At 46.5% G+C, this 16,966-nt stretch overlaps 1 pseudogene; it reads right to left on the bottom strand.

Moving 5' to 3' along the window:
* Positions 1-330: 330 nt before the first annotated feature.
* On the bottom strand, positions 331-7,564 carry LOC123106188 (polyubiquitin-like; annotated as a pseudogene).
* Positions 7,565-16,966: the final 9,402 nt, after the last annotated feature.

Below are 16,966 nucleotides of genomic sequence, written 5' to 3'. Positions count from 1 at the left end.
AATGTGAGTACGCCGTGTAAATGGGGATGGTGGGAGTATTACTCGAGAATCCTACAGAATTAGTACCTTTTCTTCTTTCAGATACGAATTGAACATGGACAAGTTTGAAATTGATACTCCCCATCTAACCGGTCCTAAGATCTGGCAAAACCTATGAGATCAGCCCTGTATATGATGCATCACCGCTCCAAATTAATCCATGGATGGTAAATATACAAACAAAAATACTGGCTAACAAATCAATCAAGATCACCCACAATGCAACTGGTGGACTATGCAAGAGAATGGGACCACAATTTCCATGTACAAGGTTGTCGAAAACAGAGCAAGAAACCCTATAATATCTTATAAGTAACATGGACACTTAGATCACCTCGATTTCCAGAGAGAAAAGTCCACATTTCAACCCCGAACTAACCACTCGGTTCAATTTACAACCCTCATCTTTGAAACCGGTCGAATTGCACCCTCAACTTACAACATAGTTCAAAAGACAACCCTTGACTCGGTTTTGGGCAGATCAACCGGTTTAGAACGAGTCAAAGCTGACAGGGCAGCCAACTCAGCAAGCCACGCAGGCACACATCCTAACATATTCCCCTCTCTCTGTTCGTTCAGCCCGAGCGGCGACCCAGTCCCCGCAGCCGCTGCCTGGGTCACCTGTAACACCAAGGCCCGCTGCTGCTGGCGACCGGCGGCGTTGCCACACCGTCGCCAGGTTCCCTTTTTTCTTCCCTCTATTCTCCTTACCCACAGCCGCGACAAGCTACTGCTGCTGCTGCTGCTTCTGCTGTGGCCGGCGACCTGCTGCTGCTGTATCTGCACCCACTGCATACGTGAACAATGGTTGCAGGTGTGATCTTCAGAGACACCGTGGAGAATGCTAGTGAAGAGACAGACAATGGATCATGAACCTGCACGGTGTGCCAAAGAAAAGCTCGGTGCATGAATCAAATCTGAACAATCACCAATCAGAAGGAAGGCAGAAAATTCAGACTTCAAGAAGGCCCAGGCAGAATGTCTGATGAGCCAAACTGAATGTGCTTCTTTCCGAATAATGTTCAGTCAGAACAAAGGCTCTGATTCCTGAACCAAAACTGAACAATGTTCAGTCAGAAGGAGACTTTTTGCAGAATATTCAAACTTTAAGAGGCCCAGGCAGAAGGTATGATGATAAGCCAAACTGAATGTTTTGTTTCCGAATAATTTGTTCTTCAGAATCTGAAGAATCTCTAACAGAAAGGAGAATGATACTGAACTTGGTGTTGGGTAGTAACTTAGCTCACATCAACATGCTACAGTACACAGACAAGGTCTGGCGACGAAGAGATCATCAAAACATTGTGGAAATTAAGTACCCTTCAGCTGGTTCTTCCTGCTGAATCTCATCTGGTTTTTCTTCCAGAAACCTAGTTTTGCCTCCCGCTTTTACTGCTCTACTCGCCAGTGGCGGCAGGGGTGGCAGCAGAAGTAGGTCGCCGGCTGCAGCAGAAGCAGCAGCAGCTCAGCTCGTCGCCGCCGCCGCCAGCAGCAGCAGCGGCGGCAGCTTGCTGCGCCTGCGGGTAAGACAAGATAGGGAAGAGAAGAAGGGAACCTAGCGGCGGTGTGGCGGCGCCGCCGGTCTCCGATCGCCAGCAACGGCGGGTTTTGGAGTTCCAGGCGATCTAGGCGGCGGCTGCGGGGACTGGGTCAGGGCTCAGGGTGAACGGAGAGAGAGAGAGAGAGAGAGAGAGAGAGAGAGAGAGAGAGAGAGAGAGAGAGAGGAATAGGTTAGGATGTGTGCCTGCATGGTCTGCTGAGTTGGCTGTCCAGTCAGGTTTGACTAGGTCAAAACCGGTTGACCTGCCCAAAACTAGGTTCAGGGTTGTCTTTTGAACTACTCCCTCCGTCCCATAATATAAGAGCGTTTTTGACACGTGTCAAAAACGCTCTTATATCATGGGACGGAGAGAGTATGTGGTAAGCTGAGGGTGCAATTCGACCGGTTTCAAATATGAGGGTTGTAAATCAAACCGACTGGTTAGTTCAGGGTTGAAATATGGACTTTTCTCATTCTCCAAAAATGATGGCACTACAAAAAATGTAAGAAGAAAAATAGCCAAGATAATTGACTAGATCTTGAGAGGATCGGTACCACCAAATGCTGGATCTGTGATGCATCGAGCAAATAAGTAGTAGTATGTGAGAAAAGGAGTAAAAGGGAGACTCACTGTGCACTGTTCAAGCTGCAACTCACTGGTATTCCTCCTGCGCTTTTGACTCTTCTTTGGACTAGTCTCCTGTTACAAAACAAACTCTACACAATTAGCACTCCCAGAAGTAGAGGTTCCTATATAGATAAACATAATTCCTCACTTCACAATCAGTTTGTGTCTCCAATGGCACATGTTTCATGCAGGTAGCCTATCAAGAATCTAGATGTTTATGCCTTTAGGAACAACAACAACAACAACAACAAAGCCTTTAGTCCCAAACAACTTGGGGTAGGCTAGAGGTGAAACCCATAAGATCTCGCAACCAACTCATGGCTCTGGCACATGGATAGCAAGCTTCCACGCACCCCTGTCCATAGCTAGCTCTTTGGTGATACTCCAATCCTTCAGGTCTCTCTTAACGGACTCCTCCCATGTCAAATTCAGTTTATGCCTTTAGGAACAAAAAGTAAAAATAAAGCGGCACACAATGAAACATGACTAGACTATTGTGTATGCATATCAGTGAAACAGCCAATGATCACATGTCAAGAGGCAATCAACTAAACTGCAAGCAGTGATTAGTGAATTTGGTTAAACATCACAATTTATTAATGTTACCGTCGACCGATCAGGTTCACCTATAAACACGACATCGTCCATCGACTACATATGTGTCTGTAGAAAGAGAGGGTCTGCTGTGGATATGCCGCGCCATAAGCAGGTCACTCCGTCACTGGACAAATAACACGGAAGGAAAACAAGGTCATTTCAGAATCTCAGGTTGCCCATTTTTGTATTTCTGGATTCCATAATTTTTCCTCTTAGTTAAGAGTGCATTTCTAGCAATGTACCCTCAATAGTGAATCTGTACCTTGTTTTCTGCATCAACTGCTTCTGCTCTCAATCTGTCAATCTCGTCATCCTTCTCTCTGTCTACCACTTGCAGCTCATCTATGCTCTGCTGAAGGGTTTGTGCTGCTTCAGTAGCTTTTGCTGCCTCCACTTCTTTTAACTTGTTTATCTCTGCTCGAAAATCTCTTGCGATGTCCTCGTGAGCAGAATCGTTTTGAGTAAGCTCTACATGACTTACAGTTTCTTTCAGTTGCATCTACAGTGTTGAGAACAGCCATGAACGCAAAACAATGATTACATGCACAAGCTAGATTGAATACTTTTGATCTACAGAACTAATGTTTCTGTAAATACCTCTGGTCTTGCATCGGAAAGAGCTACACATGTACTGGAATCCTCCAGGTCGCTCTGTTAGAGTTCTACATTGAACACATAAGGTAATGATATCTGCAGCAACATAACTTGATAGAAATTCAGTGTTTCCTTCTACAAGTTAAAATCTCACAGAGATGCACAATAAAATCCTCGATTAGCAGGGCATAAGCCTACACAAACTCCTCTCTCAGAGATCGAGCCAGAACAAGGCAAAAATAGTGACCAGTTTTTCCACCACAAGCAACACGCGTCATTGAAAATAACTAATTAAGTCAAGAGGAAGGCATCAAAGCGAGCTTGGGATTAGCACCAGGACGCATCTCCGTGTAGGCTGCCTTCCATCTCACAAGGCGAACACACAGATAAATCATACTGAGATGGAAGCATTTGAAACAAAATCAAACATAGTGCTTCCGTACATTGTGTTCTTGCTGTCAGCTACAGCAATGGGTAGAGTTTCAGTTTCAGAGTTGCACTTTGGTGTCTCCTGATTTCAGCTAATTAATCATCATCATTCGGTGAGCCTACATTGAGCTTCTGATTTGTAAGGCACCAGGTAAGTTAAGTAGGTAAATAAGATGAGACATCCCAGTTTTCAGAGTTACTACCTCCGTCCCATAATATAAGAGCATTTTTGACACTACACCATAATATAAGAGCGTTTTTGACACTAGTGTAGTGTCAAAAACGCTCTTATATTATGGGACGGAGGGAGTAATTCACTGAACCGAAGGTATGACTGAATGATCAAATTCAGGGCAATTATTTTCAGAGTCCCAGGAAAGTAACCACGACAGGCTTTAGGGTATCAATTTACTGAACTGAAATTGAACAGAAAGGAAGCCAGTTTTCAGAGCAAATTGATTACTTTTGTCAATATCTCTTATCACTACCAAATCCATTCAAGGCAGAATGTACCGAGTCCAAAATATTTATGCATGGATGCAAGCACAGAAGCCTTACTTACATCCTTGTACGACGTGCTCTCCTTGAATAATTTGATGCATGAGACAAGCAAAAGTTGTAGTGATCCAATTTTCCTCTGCATCTATATTGTTTAGGGATTCTGAAAAAAAAAACAGAAACAAAATGTAGGCAAAACAGAGCAGCACAATGCTCATCAACAGTTAATGTCTGGACATCAAGGGAATACATATATATCCTTCTCTCCTTACTACCAAACTCAATACTTGTTAGGCTAATGACACAATAAGCGCCACACTGAAATTATCAAGTACTTACACAAGCATATATTATTTCCTTCAGAGAAACCCCACGTGCATACCTACGTACACCGGTCTGTTATTACGAGCCCAGAAACTACAACATTTCACTCATTTTACACCCTGCATACTGTTGTACTAAAATATATCCCCTTCAGGTGCAATCGCTATCGAGTCTGACTGAGCTCTCACTAATGGTACCACCAAAAGCAAAGGACCAATTTACATCTATCTCACCAACCACCAGGAGGACGGATCTGCAGAACAACGATGCACGAACGACGGATCACTTCCGCCAAGGGGGCGCCGTCCTCGCCAGAGAGCTGCTGCTCCTCCGGGAGAATGCACAACTCAGAGTAGATCCACGCTTTGATGTTGTCAACGGCCTGCCTGCGCTTCATCGCACGTTCAATGACTTTCTTCCCGGTCACCGTCCTGACAGAGATGCGCATCTGACCGCTCCGACGCGTGATGCCGCGAAACGCAACATGAAGGGTAGATTCATTTTGCACGTCGTAGTCAGCCAAGGTGCGGCCATCCTCCAGCTGCTTCCCGGCAAAGAAGAGACGCTGTCTGCCTGGGGGGATGCCAGTTTCATCGAAAAACTTTGCCTTGACACTGTACAGGCTATCTTCTCCGTCAACACCAATAGTCATGATCTTGCCACTCCGTGCCCTGATAAAGATATGCATCCCTTGGGGAACAAGGTCAAGGGTGAGGGTGGACTCCTCCTCGATGTTGTAGTCCTCCAGGCTGCAGCTGTCCACCAGCAGCTCACTGCCAAACATGAGTCTCTGCTGGACTGCAGGGATGCCCTCCTTGTCTTGTATCTTTTCCTTGACACCGTAGATCGTATTTGATCTCATGACCTCAAGAGTGATTGTCTTTAAACAGTGGGTCTTTCTATTTTTGCGAAAAATTGAACAGTTGATCTTGACAAAGATCTGCATCTGTTGAACAAGCACACAAAACATTAGCATCTTATTAGACAAAGGCTTTCATTGAAGACACCAAACGGTAAATGAAAAGAACAGTAGCAGTTCTAACAGATAATAGAACTAAAAACAGAAATCTGCACATCAACCACAACAAACCATCAGGTTCCATGGTGATAACTGTCGATGTTGCAAATTTAATGATAAATATAATCATCAGGACTGTTTGGGCTATGTTGTCAGTCCTTCACGTACAACCATGTTCTAGGAAAATCAAGTATCTTACACAAAGTCGACAGATATTGTGATATAAATACATAATACTCAAGAATCCTACAATTTGCAAATTAGATGATTCACTGGCCAGAAACAAGTGTGGGACAATGTTAACTGATGAATTGAACAGAAGCAGGAAGACCTTCAAGTTGCTATAGTCGTATAAGGCTGATCACGACAACAGTTCTCATGTGCAACTTGCAAGGTTAATTCATTAGGGAGTCTGTCAGCAATTTTGGATCCACTCAGATGACTAAAGGTGAAAGAAACAGCTACAGTATCTTATAAGGAATATGAACACTTAAGTCCACTCAATTTCTAGAAAATACAACACAGCAAAATTGTTTACAGCAAATGGACCGACAAAATCGTCTAGATCTCGAGGAGATAAGCAACACAAATGCTAAATCTGGGATGCATCGGGCAAAGGTGGAGCAGGGCAAGGGCGTGAGAAAAGACGAGTGAAAGGGAGACTCACCGTGCACCGTTGAAGATGCATCTCATTGGTAAGCTTCAGGCGCCTCCCCATTGGTAAGCTTCGTGCGCTTTTTTTGACTAGTCTCCCCATTGGTAAGCTTCCTGCGCTTTTGACTAGTCTCCTGTTAGAAAACAGACTCCAGTCTGTTAGCACACCCCCAGAAACTGATTATCCTATACGGACATCAGATATCATGGAAATCAAACTTGAGAATTCCTAATTGGGAAGCTTTCCAGTAAGCATTGATACAAAACAACCATGGACACCTTCAGTTGAGAGTTGTCGGCATCAGGAAGAGCTTCACGGGCTTCGGAATCCGCCAAGTCACGCTCTTGAAGTTCTGCAATGAACACAAAGTCGTCAGTAGTAGCAGCAGGATTTCACTGAAATTGGGCGCTTCGTCGTAGAAGTTAAAATGACGACCAAATTGATATTGAGCAGGCAGGTCATAAACCTACATAGACAAGTCCCTGACCCAAAGGGATCGAGCCAAAACGGGGAAATGATGCCAATTTCTTCACCCAAATCATCCATCCAAAAGAATGAAGAGGGGATCCAATTCTTACCGGCGAGCTTGGGATTGGCACCGGGAGGAAGCTCGGAGTAGGCCGCCTTCCACCTCTCCCTGCTCGCCTCCGCCTTCAACCGCAGTCCGCAGACCATAATTAAGCCAGCAGCATCAGGCGCGATTAATTTAGATTTATGAAAACACCAAATGGATAAATGGAAACCCTAGCTAGAGGCAGCGCGCGAACCACCTGGAGGAGGCGGGCATGGAGGCTCTTCTCGCGGGCGTCCGACAGCTTGACGGCCTCCTCCAGGCGCGCGCGGTCGGCGGCGAGCGCCTCCACCCGCGGCAGCAGCCCCTGGAGCCGGTCGTAGACGCGCCGCCACTCCGCCGAGGGGAACTCCAGCGGCGCCGCCTCCGGACCGCCGTCGGTCATGGCCCCCTCGCTTCCGTGCGCTAGCACCTAGCTGTTGCCCCGGAGCGGAGAGCAGATCAGATCAATGCAGGTGGGCGAGGCCGGGATCGACGGAGAGCTCGCGGGACGGGGAATCAGATGGTGCGGCGCGGGTGAGGAGCGGATTCGGGCTTCTCGGAAAGAAAGCAATTGCAAGGAAGCTCCTCATCCATCCATGGCGGCGGCAGGAGGAAGGGAAGGGGGAGGGTGGAGAAGACAGAGATCATTCAGTCCTCTTTCACTCCTTGACCGTGTCTCTCTGCCTTTCTCCCCCTCTTTTTTTTTTTACCTCTTGCAACCTTAAAATGACCGATTTGCCCTTGATTTACTGTAACACGTCGCCTCCCCCTCTCCCCGGGCGAGTGCGAGCAATGTCATATGGGCAGCGACTCGAATCCTCCCGGCGAGGCCATTGGTCCCCTCTCTCTTCGCTTGCACTTCCGCGGTGAGGGCATACTTGATCGCCCTCTGCTTTGGCATTGTAGGCTTGTAGTTAGTTAGGGTTTGAGCCGACGTGTTATTAAGCAGTGTTTTACGTGGCAACGACGACGGCGTGAAGAAATAGGTCTTCCCTTTGGGCGGTAAATGTAGAGTTATCGACGTCATAGTTTGTGAAGATTGCTCGGTCAACGGTTGTTTTCTTTCTTTTCCATCTGGCAACCATAAAATGACCGATTTGCCATTGATTTACTGGCTCTTCCTTCTCTCTCTCCTCTGGCGAGCAATGCCATATGGGCAGGCGGCAACTGCGGTCCTCCCGGCGAGGCCGTTGGTCGCCTCTTCCTTCGCGACGGCGAGAGGATACTGGCACTCTGCTTCGACATTGTAGGCAACATTTCATTATGTAGTGTTTACGTGGCAGCGACGACGCCATGAAGAAACAAGTCTCTCCTTGGACAGTAAATGTAGGGTTATCGACGTCGAGATGGATTTTTGTGAATATTGCTTCAGAAGAAGCATGGCCAGCGGTTGTTGTCTTTTCAACGACGGTGTTGGCGGGTGGGAGATGTTAGTTGTGTGGTTGATCTCGGCAAGCGTTTAGTGGAAAGGCGGATCCAACGCCTTTCTTCGGCAAGGTGAACCGGTGTGTCAAGTCTATAGAGTTGAGAGGCGCATGGACACATCTCCATTCGATGTGGCACAGAAACAAAGGCTCCCATATTCACGCCGATCATCTTTGTCGACTCACAAAGTGGGCAATGGTGCATCCTGACTCCATTGGATCTCCAACGAACGCCTCAGCCATACCGGGATTATGCATGTTTACCTCTTAAGGACGATCCTTTTTCTTGGCACCGCTAAATGCAGGCATATTTGTGTGTGCTTAAGGGCTGCATTTTGATATGTGAGAATAATGGTCATCTTACTTAGTTCACTTCATATGATGTGCCATTACCGATTCTATGTTACTGCTTTTTTATAACATTTTTTCTGAAATTAGTAGCACATTTAAACGAGCCCCCCCCCCCCCCCCCGCGCGAAAAAAACAAATATTGATTCGGGCTTATCGAAAAGAAAGCAATCGCAAGGAAGCTTCTCATCCATCCATGGCGGCGGGAGGAGGAAGGGGAAGAGTGGAGAAGAGAAGAGATCAGTCCTCTTTCACTCCTTTGACCGTGTCTTTCCCCCTTTCTCCCCTCTTCTTTTCCCTCTTCCACCACAAAATGACCGATTTGCCCTTGATTTACTGTAACATGTGTTGGGGATCGTAGCAGAAATTTAAAATTTTCTACGCATCACCAAGATCAATCTATGGAGTCATCTAGCAACGAGAGGGAGAGGAGTGCATCTACATACCCTTGTAGATCACGAGAGGAAGCGTTCAAGAGAACGGGGATGATGGAGTCGTACTCGTCGTGATCCAAATCACCGAAGATCCTAGCGCCGAACGGACGGCACCTCCACGTTCAACACACGTATGGAGCGAGGACGTCTCCCGCGCCTTGATCCAGCAAGGAGGAGGGAGAGGTTGAGGAAGAGGGCTCCAACAGCAGCACGACGGCGTGGTGGTGGTGAAGCAGCAGTACTCCGGCAGGGCTTCGCCAAGCTCTTACGGAGGAGGAGAGGTGTTGGGGAGGGGAAGGGCTGCGCCTTGGATGTTGTGTGCAGCCCTCCCCTTTCCCCTCTATATATAGGGGAAGGAGGAAGGGGGTCGCCCCCTCTAGATGAGATCTAGAGGGGGGGCGGGGTTTGCCCCCCAAGCAAGAGGGGCACCCTCCTTAGGGTTTCCCCCCAAACCCTAGGCGCATGGGCCCATGGGGGGATGCGCCTAGCCCATGTAGGGCTGGTTCCCTTTCCTCTACGGCCCATTAGGCCCTCTGAGAGAGGTGGCCCCTCCCGGTGGACCCCCGGAACCCCTCCAATGGCCCCGGTACAATACCGATATGCCCCCGAACCTTTCCGGTGACCGTATGACAACTTCCTACATATAAATCTTCACCTCCGGACCATTCTGGAACTCCTCGTGACGTCCGGGATCTCATCCGGGACTCCGAACAACATTCGGTAATCACATACAAGTCTTCCTAATAACCCTAGCGTCATTGAACCTTAAGTGTGTAGACCCTACGGGTTCGGGAACCATGCAGACATGACCGAGACAACTCTCCGGCCAATAACCAACAGCGGGATCTGGATACCCATGTTGGCTCCCAAATGTTCCACGATGATCTCATCGGATGAACCACGATGTCGAGGATTCAAGCAATCCCGTATACAATTCCCTTTGTCAATCGGTACGTTACTTGCCCGAGATTCGATCGTCGGTATCCCAATACCTCATTCAATCTCGTTACCGGCAAGTCACTTTACTCGTGCCGTAATGCATGATCCCGTGACCAACTACTTAGTCACACTGAGCTCATTATGATGATGCATTACCGAGTGGGCCCAAAGATACCTCTCCGTCATACGGAGTGACAAATCCCAGTCTCGATTCATGCCAACCCAACAGACACTTTCGGAGATACCTGTAGTGCACCTTTATAGTCACCCAGTTACGTTGTGACGTTTGGTACACCCAAAGCACTCCTACGGTATCCGGGAGTTGCACAATCTCATGGTCTAAGGAAATGATACTTGACATTCAGAAAAGCTCTAGCAGACGAACTACACGATCTTGTGCTATGCTTAGGATTGGGTCTTGTCCATCACATCATTCTCCTGATGATGTGATCCCGTTATCAATGACATCCAATGTCCATGCTCAGGAAACCGTAACCATCTATTGATCAACGAGCTAGTCAACTAGAGGCTCACTAGGGACATGTTGTGGTCTATGTATTCACACATGTATTACGATTTCCGGATAACACAATTATAGCATGAACAATAGACAATTATCATGAACAAGGAAATATAATAATAACCATTTTATTATTGCCTCTAGGGCATATTTCCAACAGTCTCCGACTTGCACTAGAGTCAATAATCTAGTTACATTGTGATGAATCGAACACCCATAGAGTTCTGGTGTTGATCATGTTTTGCTCGAGGAAGTGGTTTAGTCAACGGATCTGCAACATTCAGTGTTGGAAATATGCCCTAGAGGCAATAATAAAATTGGTTATTATTATATTTCCTTGTTCATGGTAATTGTCTATTGTTGATGCTATAATTGTGTTATCCGGAAATCGTAATACATGTGTGAATATATAGACCACAACATGTCCCTAGTGAGCCTCTAGTTAACTAGCTCGTTGATCAACAGATAGTCATGGTTTCCTGACTATGGACATTAGATGTCATTGATAACGGGATCACATCATTAGAAGAATGATGTGATGGACAAGACCCAATCTTAAGCATAGCAAAAGATCGTGTAGTTCGTTTGCTAGAGCTTTTCTAATGTCAAGTATCTTTTCCTTAGACCATGAGATTGTGCAACTCCCGGATACTGTAGGAATACTTTGGGTGTGCCAAACGTCACAACATAACTGGGTGACTATAAAGGTGCACTACGGCTATCACCAAAAGTGTCTGTTGGGTTGGCACGAATCGAGACTGGGATTTGTCACTCCGCATGATGGAGAGGTATCTCTGGGCCCACTCGGTAAAAAATCATCGTAATGAGCTCAATGTGACTAAGGGTTGGTCATGGGATGATGTGTTACGGAACGAGTAAATTGACTTGCTGGTAACGAGATTGAACGAGGTATTGGAATACCGACGATCGAATCTCGGGCAAGTAACGTACCGATTGACAAAGGGAATTGAATACAGGATTGATTGAATCCTCGACATCGTGGTTCATCCGATGAGATCATCATGGAATATGTGGGAGACAACATGGGTATCCAGATCCCGCTGTTGGCTATTGGCCGGAGAGTTGTCTCGGTCATGTCTGCATGGTTCCCGAACCCGTAGGGTCTACACACTTAAGGTTCTGTGACGCTAGGGTTGTAGAGATATTAGTATGCGGTAACTCGAAAGTTGTTCGGAGTCCTGGATGAGATCCCGGACGTCACGAGGAGTTCCGGAATGGTCCGGAGGTAAAGATTTATATATAGGAAGACCAGTTTCGTCCACCGGGAAAGTTTCGAGGGTCATCGGTATTGTACCGGGACCATCGGAAGGGTCCCGGGGGTCCACCTGGTGGGGCCACCTATCCCGGAGGGCCCCATGGGCTGAAGTGGGAAGGGAACCAGCCCCTGGTGGGCTGGTGCGCCCCCCATGGGCCTCCTCCTGGGCCTAGGGTTAGAAACCCTAGGGGTGGGGGCGCCTCCACCTGGCTTGGGGACCAAGCCACCCCCTTGGCCGCCGCCCCCCATCTAGATGGGATCTAGAGGGGCCTGCGCCCCCCTGGCCCCTATATATAGTGGAGGGGAGGGAGGGCAGCCGCACCCAAGTCCCTGGCGCCTCCCTCTTTCCCCGTGACACCTCTCCCTCTCGTTGGTGCTTGGCGAATCCCTATCGAGATCCCGCTACTTCCACCACCACGTCGTCGTGCTGTTGGATCTCCATCAACCTCTCCTCTCCCCTTGCTGGATCAAGAAGGAGGAGACGTCTCTCCCAACCATATGTGTGTTGAACGCGGAGGTGCCGTCCGTTCGGCGCTCGGTCATCGGTGATTTGGATCACGACGAGTACGACTCCATCAACCCCGTTCTCTTGAACGCTTCCGCTCGCGATCTACAAGGGTATTTAGATGCACCCCCTCTCCCTATTTGCTAGATGACTCCATAGATTGATCTTGGTGATGCATAGAAAATTTTAAAATTCTGCTACATTCCCCAAGAGTGGCATCATGAGCTAGGTCTATGCGTAGTTTCTATGCATGAGTAGAACACAAGTTGTTGTGGGTGTTGATTTTGTCAATTTACTTGCTGTTACTAGTCTTATATTGATTCGGCGGCATCGTGGGATGAAGCGGCCCGGACCGACCTTACACGTACGCTTACGTGAGACTGGTTTCATCGACTGACATGCACTAGTTGCATAAGGTGGCTAGCGGGTGTCTGTATCTCCCACTTTAGTCGGATCGGATTCGATGAAAAGGGTCCTTATGAAGGGTAAATAGAAATTGGCATATCACGTTGTGGTTTTGGCGTAGGTAAGAAACATTCTTGCTAGAAACCTATAGCAGCCACGTAAAAACTTGCAACAACAATTAGAGGACGTCTAACTTGTTTTTGCAGCATGTGCCATGTGATGTGATATGGCCAAAAGGATGTGATGAATGATATATGTGATGTATGAGATTGATCATGTTCTTGTAATAGGAATCACGACTTGCATGTCGATGAGTATGACAACCGGCAGGAGCCATAGGAGTTGTCTTAATTTATTTATGACCTGTGTGTCAACATAAACGTCATGTAATTACTTTACTTTATCGCTAACCGTTAGCCATAGTAGTAGAAGTAATAGTTGACGAAACAACTTCATGAAGACATGATGATGGAGATCATGATGATGGAGATCATGGTGTCATGCCGGTGACGACGATGATCATGGCGCCCCGAAGATGGAGATCAAAAGGAGCAAAATGATATTGCCCATATCATGTCACTATTTGATTGCATGTGATGTTTATCATGTTTTACATATTATTTACTTAGAACGATGGTAGCATAAATAAGATGATCCCTCGCAATAATTTCAAGAAAGTGTTCCCCCTAACTATGCACCGTTGCTAAGGTCCGTTGTTCCACAGCACCACATGATGATCGGGTGTGATAGGTTATAACGTTCACATACAACGGGTGTAAGCCAGATTTACACACGTAATACACTTAGGTTGACTTGACGAGCCTAGCATGTACAGACATGGCCTCGGAACACGGAAGACCGAAAGGTCGAACATGAGTCGTATAGAAGATACGATCAACATGAAAATGTTCATCGATGATGACTAGTCCGTCTCACGTGATGATCGGACATGGCCTAGTTGACTCGGATCATGTATCACTTAGATGACTAGAGGGATGTCTATCTGAGTGGGAGTTCATTAATAATTTGATTAGATGAACTTAATTATCATGAACATAGCCTAAAATCTTTGCAATATGTCTTGTAGATAAAATGGCCCACGCTAATGTTGCCCTCAACTTCAACGCGTTCCTAGAGAAAACCAAGCTGAAAGACGATGGCAGCAACTACACGGACTGGGTCCGTAACCTGAGGATTATCCTCATAGCTGCCAGGAAAGCATATGTCCTTGATGCACCGCTAGGTGAAGCACCTGTTTTCCCTGCAGAACAAGACCTTATGAACGCTTGGCAGACACGTAGTGATGATTACTCCCTGGTTCAGTGCGGCATGCTTTACAGCTTAGAACCAGGGCTCCAAAAGCGTTTTGAGCAACACGGAGCATATGAGATGTTCCAAGAGCTGAAAATGGTTTTCCAAGCTCACGCCCGGGTCGAGAGATATGAAGTCTCCGACAAGTTCTACAGTTGTAAGATGGAGGAGAATAGTTCTGTCAGCGAGCACATACTCAAAATGTCTGGGCTGCATAACCGCTTGTCTCAGCTAGGAGTTAACCTCCCGGATGATGCGGTCATTGACAGAATCCTTCAGTCGCTCCCACCTAGCTACAAGAGCTTTGTGCTGAACTTCAATATGCAGGGGATGGAAAAGACCATTCCCGAGGTATATTCAACGCTGAAATCAGCGGAGGTGGAAATCAAAAAGGAACATCAAGTGTTGATGGTGAATAAAACCACTAAGTTCAAGAAAGGCGAGGGTAAAAAGAACTTCAAGAAGGACGGCAAGGGAGTTGCAGCGCCCGGTAAGCAAGCTGCCGGGAAGAAGTCAAAGAATGGACCCAAGCCTGAGACTGAGTGCTTTTATTGCAAGGGAAACGGTCACTGAAAGCTGAACTGCCCCAAGTACTTAGCGGAAAAGAAGGCCGGCAATACCAAAGGTATATGTGATATACATGTTATTGATGTGTACCTTACCAGCGCTCGTAGTAGCTCCTGGGTATTTGATACTGGTGAAATTGCTCATATTTGTAACTCAAAACAGGAACTGCGGAATAAACGGAGACTGGCGAAGGACGAGGTGACGATGCGCGTCGGGAATGGTTCCAAGGTCGATGTGATCGCCGCCGGCACGCTACCTCTACATTTACCTACGGGATTAGTTTTAAACCTCAATAATTGTTATTTAGTACCAGCTTTGAGCATGAATGTTGTATCTGGATCTCGTTTAATGCGAGATGGCTACTCATTTAAATCTGAGAATAATGGTTGTTCTATTTATATGAGAGACATGTTTTATGGTCATGCCCCGCTGGTCAATGGTTTATTCTTATTTAATCTCGAACGTGATGTTACACACATTCATAGTGTGAATGCCAAAAGATGTAAGGTTGATAATGATAGTCCCACATACTTGTGGCACTGCCGCCTTTGTCACATTGGTGTCAAACGCATGAAGAAACTCCATGCAGATGGACTTTTGGAGTCTCTTGATTATGAATCATTTGACACATGCGAACCATGCCTCATGGGTAAAATGACCAAGACTCCGTTCTCCGGAACAATGGAGCGAGCAACCAACTTATTGGAAATCATACATACTGATGTGTGCGGTCCAATGAGCGTTGAGGCTCACGGTCGCTATCATTATGTCCTCACCCTCACTGATGACTTAAGTAGATATGGGTATGTCTACTTAATGAAACACAAGTCTGAGACCTTTGAAAAGTTCAAGGAATTTCAGAGTGAGGTTGAGAATCAACATGACAGGAAAATCAAGTTCTTACGATCAGATAGTGGGGGAGAATATTTGAGTCACGAATTTGGCACGCACATAAGGAAATGTGGAATAGTTTCACAACTCACACCGCCTGGAACACCTCAGCGTAATGGTGTGTCCGAACATTGTAATTGCACTCTATTGGATATGGTGCAATCTATGATGTCTCTTACCGATCTACCGCTGTCATTTTGGGGCTATGCTTTAGAGACTACCGCATTCACTTTAAATAGGGTTCCATCGAAATCCGTTGAGAAGACACCATATGAATTATGGTTTGGGAAGAAACCTAAGCTGTCGTTTCTAAAAGTTTGGGGATGCGATGCTTACGTGAAGAAACTTCAACCTGAAAAGCTCGAACCCAAATCAGAAAAATGCGTCTTCATAGGATACCCTAAAGAAACTATTGGGTATACCTTCTACCTCTTATTCGAAGGCAAGATCTTTGTTGCCAAGAATGGATCCTTTCTAGAGAAAGAGTTTCTCTCAAAAGAAGTAAGTGGGAGGAAAGTAGAACTTGATGAAGTATTGCCTCTTGAACCGGAGAGTGGCGCAGCTCAAGAAAATGTTCCTGAGGTGCCTGCACCGACTAGAGAGGAAGTTAATGATGATGATCATGAAACTTCAAATCAAGTTGCTACTGAACTTCGTAGGTCCACAAGGACACGTTCCGGACCAGAGTGGTACGGCAACCCTGTCCTGGAAATCATGTTGTTGGACAATGGTGAACCTTCGAACTATGAAGAAGCGATGGCGGGCCCAGATTTCGACAAAATGGCTGGAAGCCATGAAATCCGAGATAGGATCCATGTATGAAAACAAAGTATGGACTTTGACTAACTTGCCCGATGATCGGCGAGCCATAGAAAATAAATGGATCTTTAAGAAGAAGACAGACGCGGATGGTAATGTGACCATCTATAAGGCTCGGCTTGTCGCTAAGGGTTATCGACAAGTTCAAGGGGTTGACTACGATGAGACTTTCTCACCCGTAGCGAAGCTGAAGTCCGTACGAATCATGTTAGCAATTGCCACATTATATGATTATGAGATATGGCAAATGGACGTCAAAACGGCATTCCTTAATGATTTCCTTAAGGAAGAATTGTATATGATGCAGCCGGAAGGTTTTGTCGATCCTAAGAATGCTGACAAGGTGTGCAAGCTCCAACGCTCAATCTATGGGCTGGTGCAAGCATCTCGGAGTTGGAACATTCGTTTTGATGAGATGATCAAAGCGTTTGGGTTTACGCAGACTTATGGAGAAGCCTGCGTTTACAAGAAAGTGAGTGGGAGCTCTGTAGCATTTCTCATATTGTATGTGGATGACATACTATTGATGGGAAATGATATAGAATTCTTGGAAAGCATAAAGGCCTACTTGAACAAGTGTTTTTCAATGAAGGACCTTGGAGAAGCTGCTTATATAATAGGATCTATAGAGATAGATCGAGACGCCTCATTG

Source organism: Triticum aestivum, chromosome 5A, assembly GCF_018294505.1.
Source record: "Triticum aestivum cultivar Chinese Spring chromosome 5A, IWGSC CS RefSeq v2.1, whole genome shotgun sequence".
NCBI classification, from domain to species: Eukaryota; Viridiplantae; Streptophyta; class Magnoliopsida; order Poales; family Poaceae; genus Triticum; species Triticum aestivum.
The sequence above is the reverse complement of the archived record's forward strand: the minus strand, read 5'-3'. Positions and strand labels throughout refer to the sequence as shown.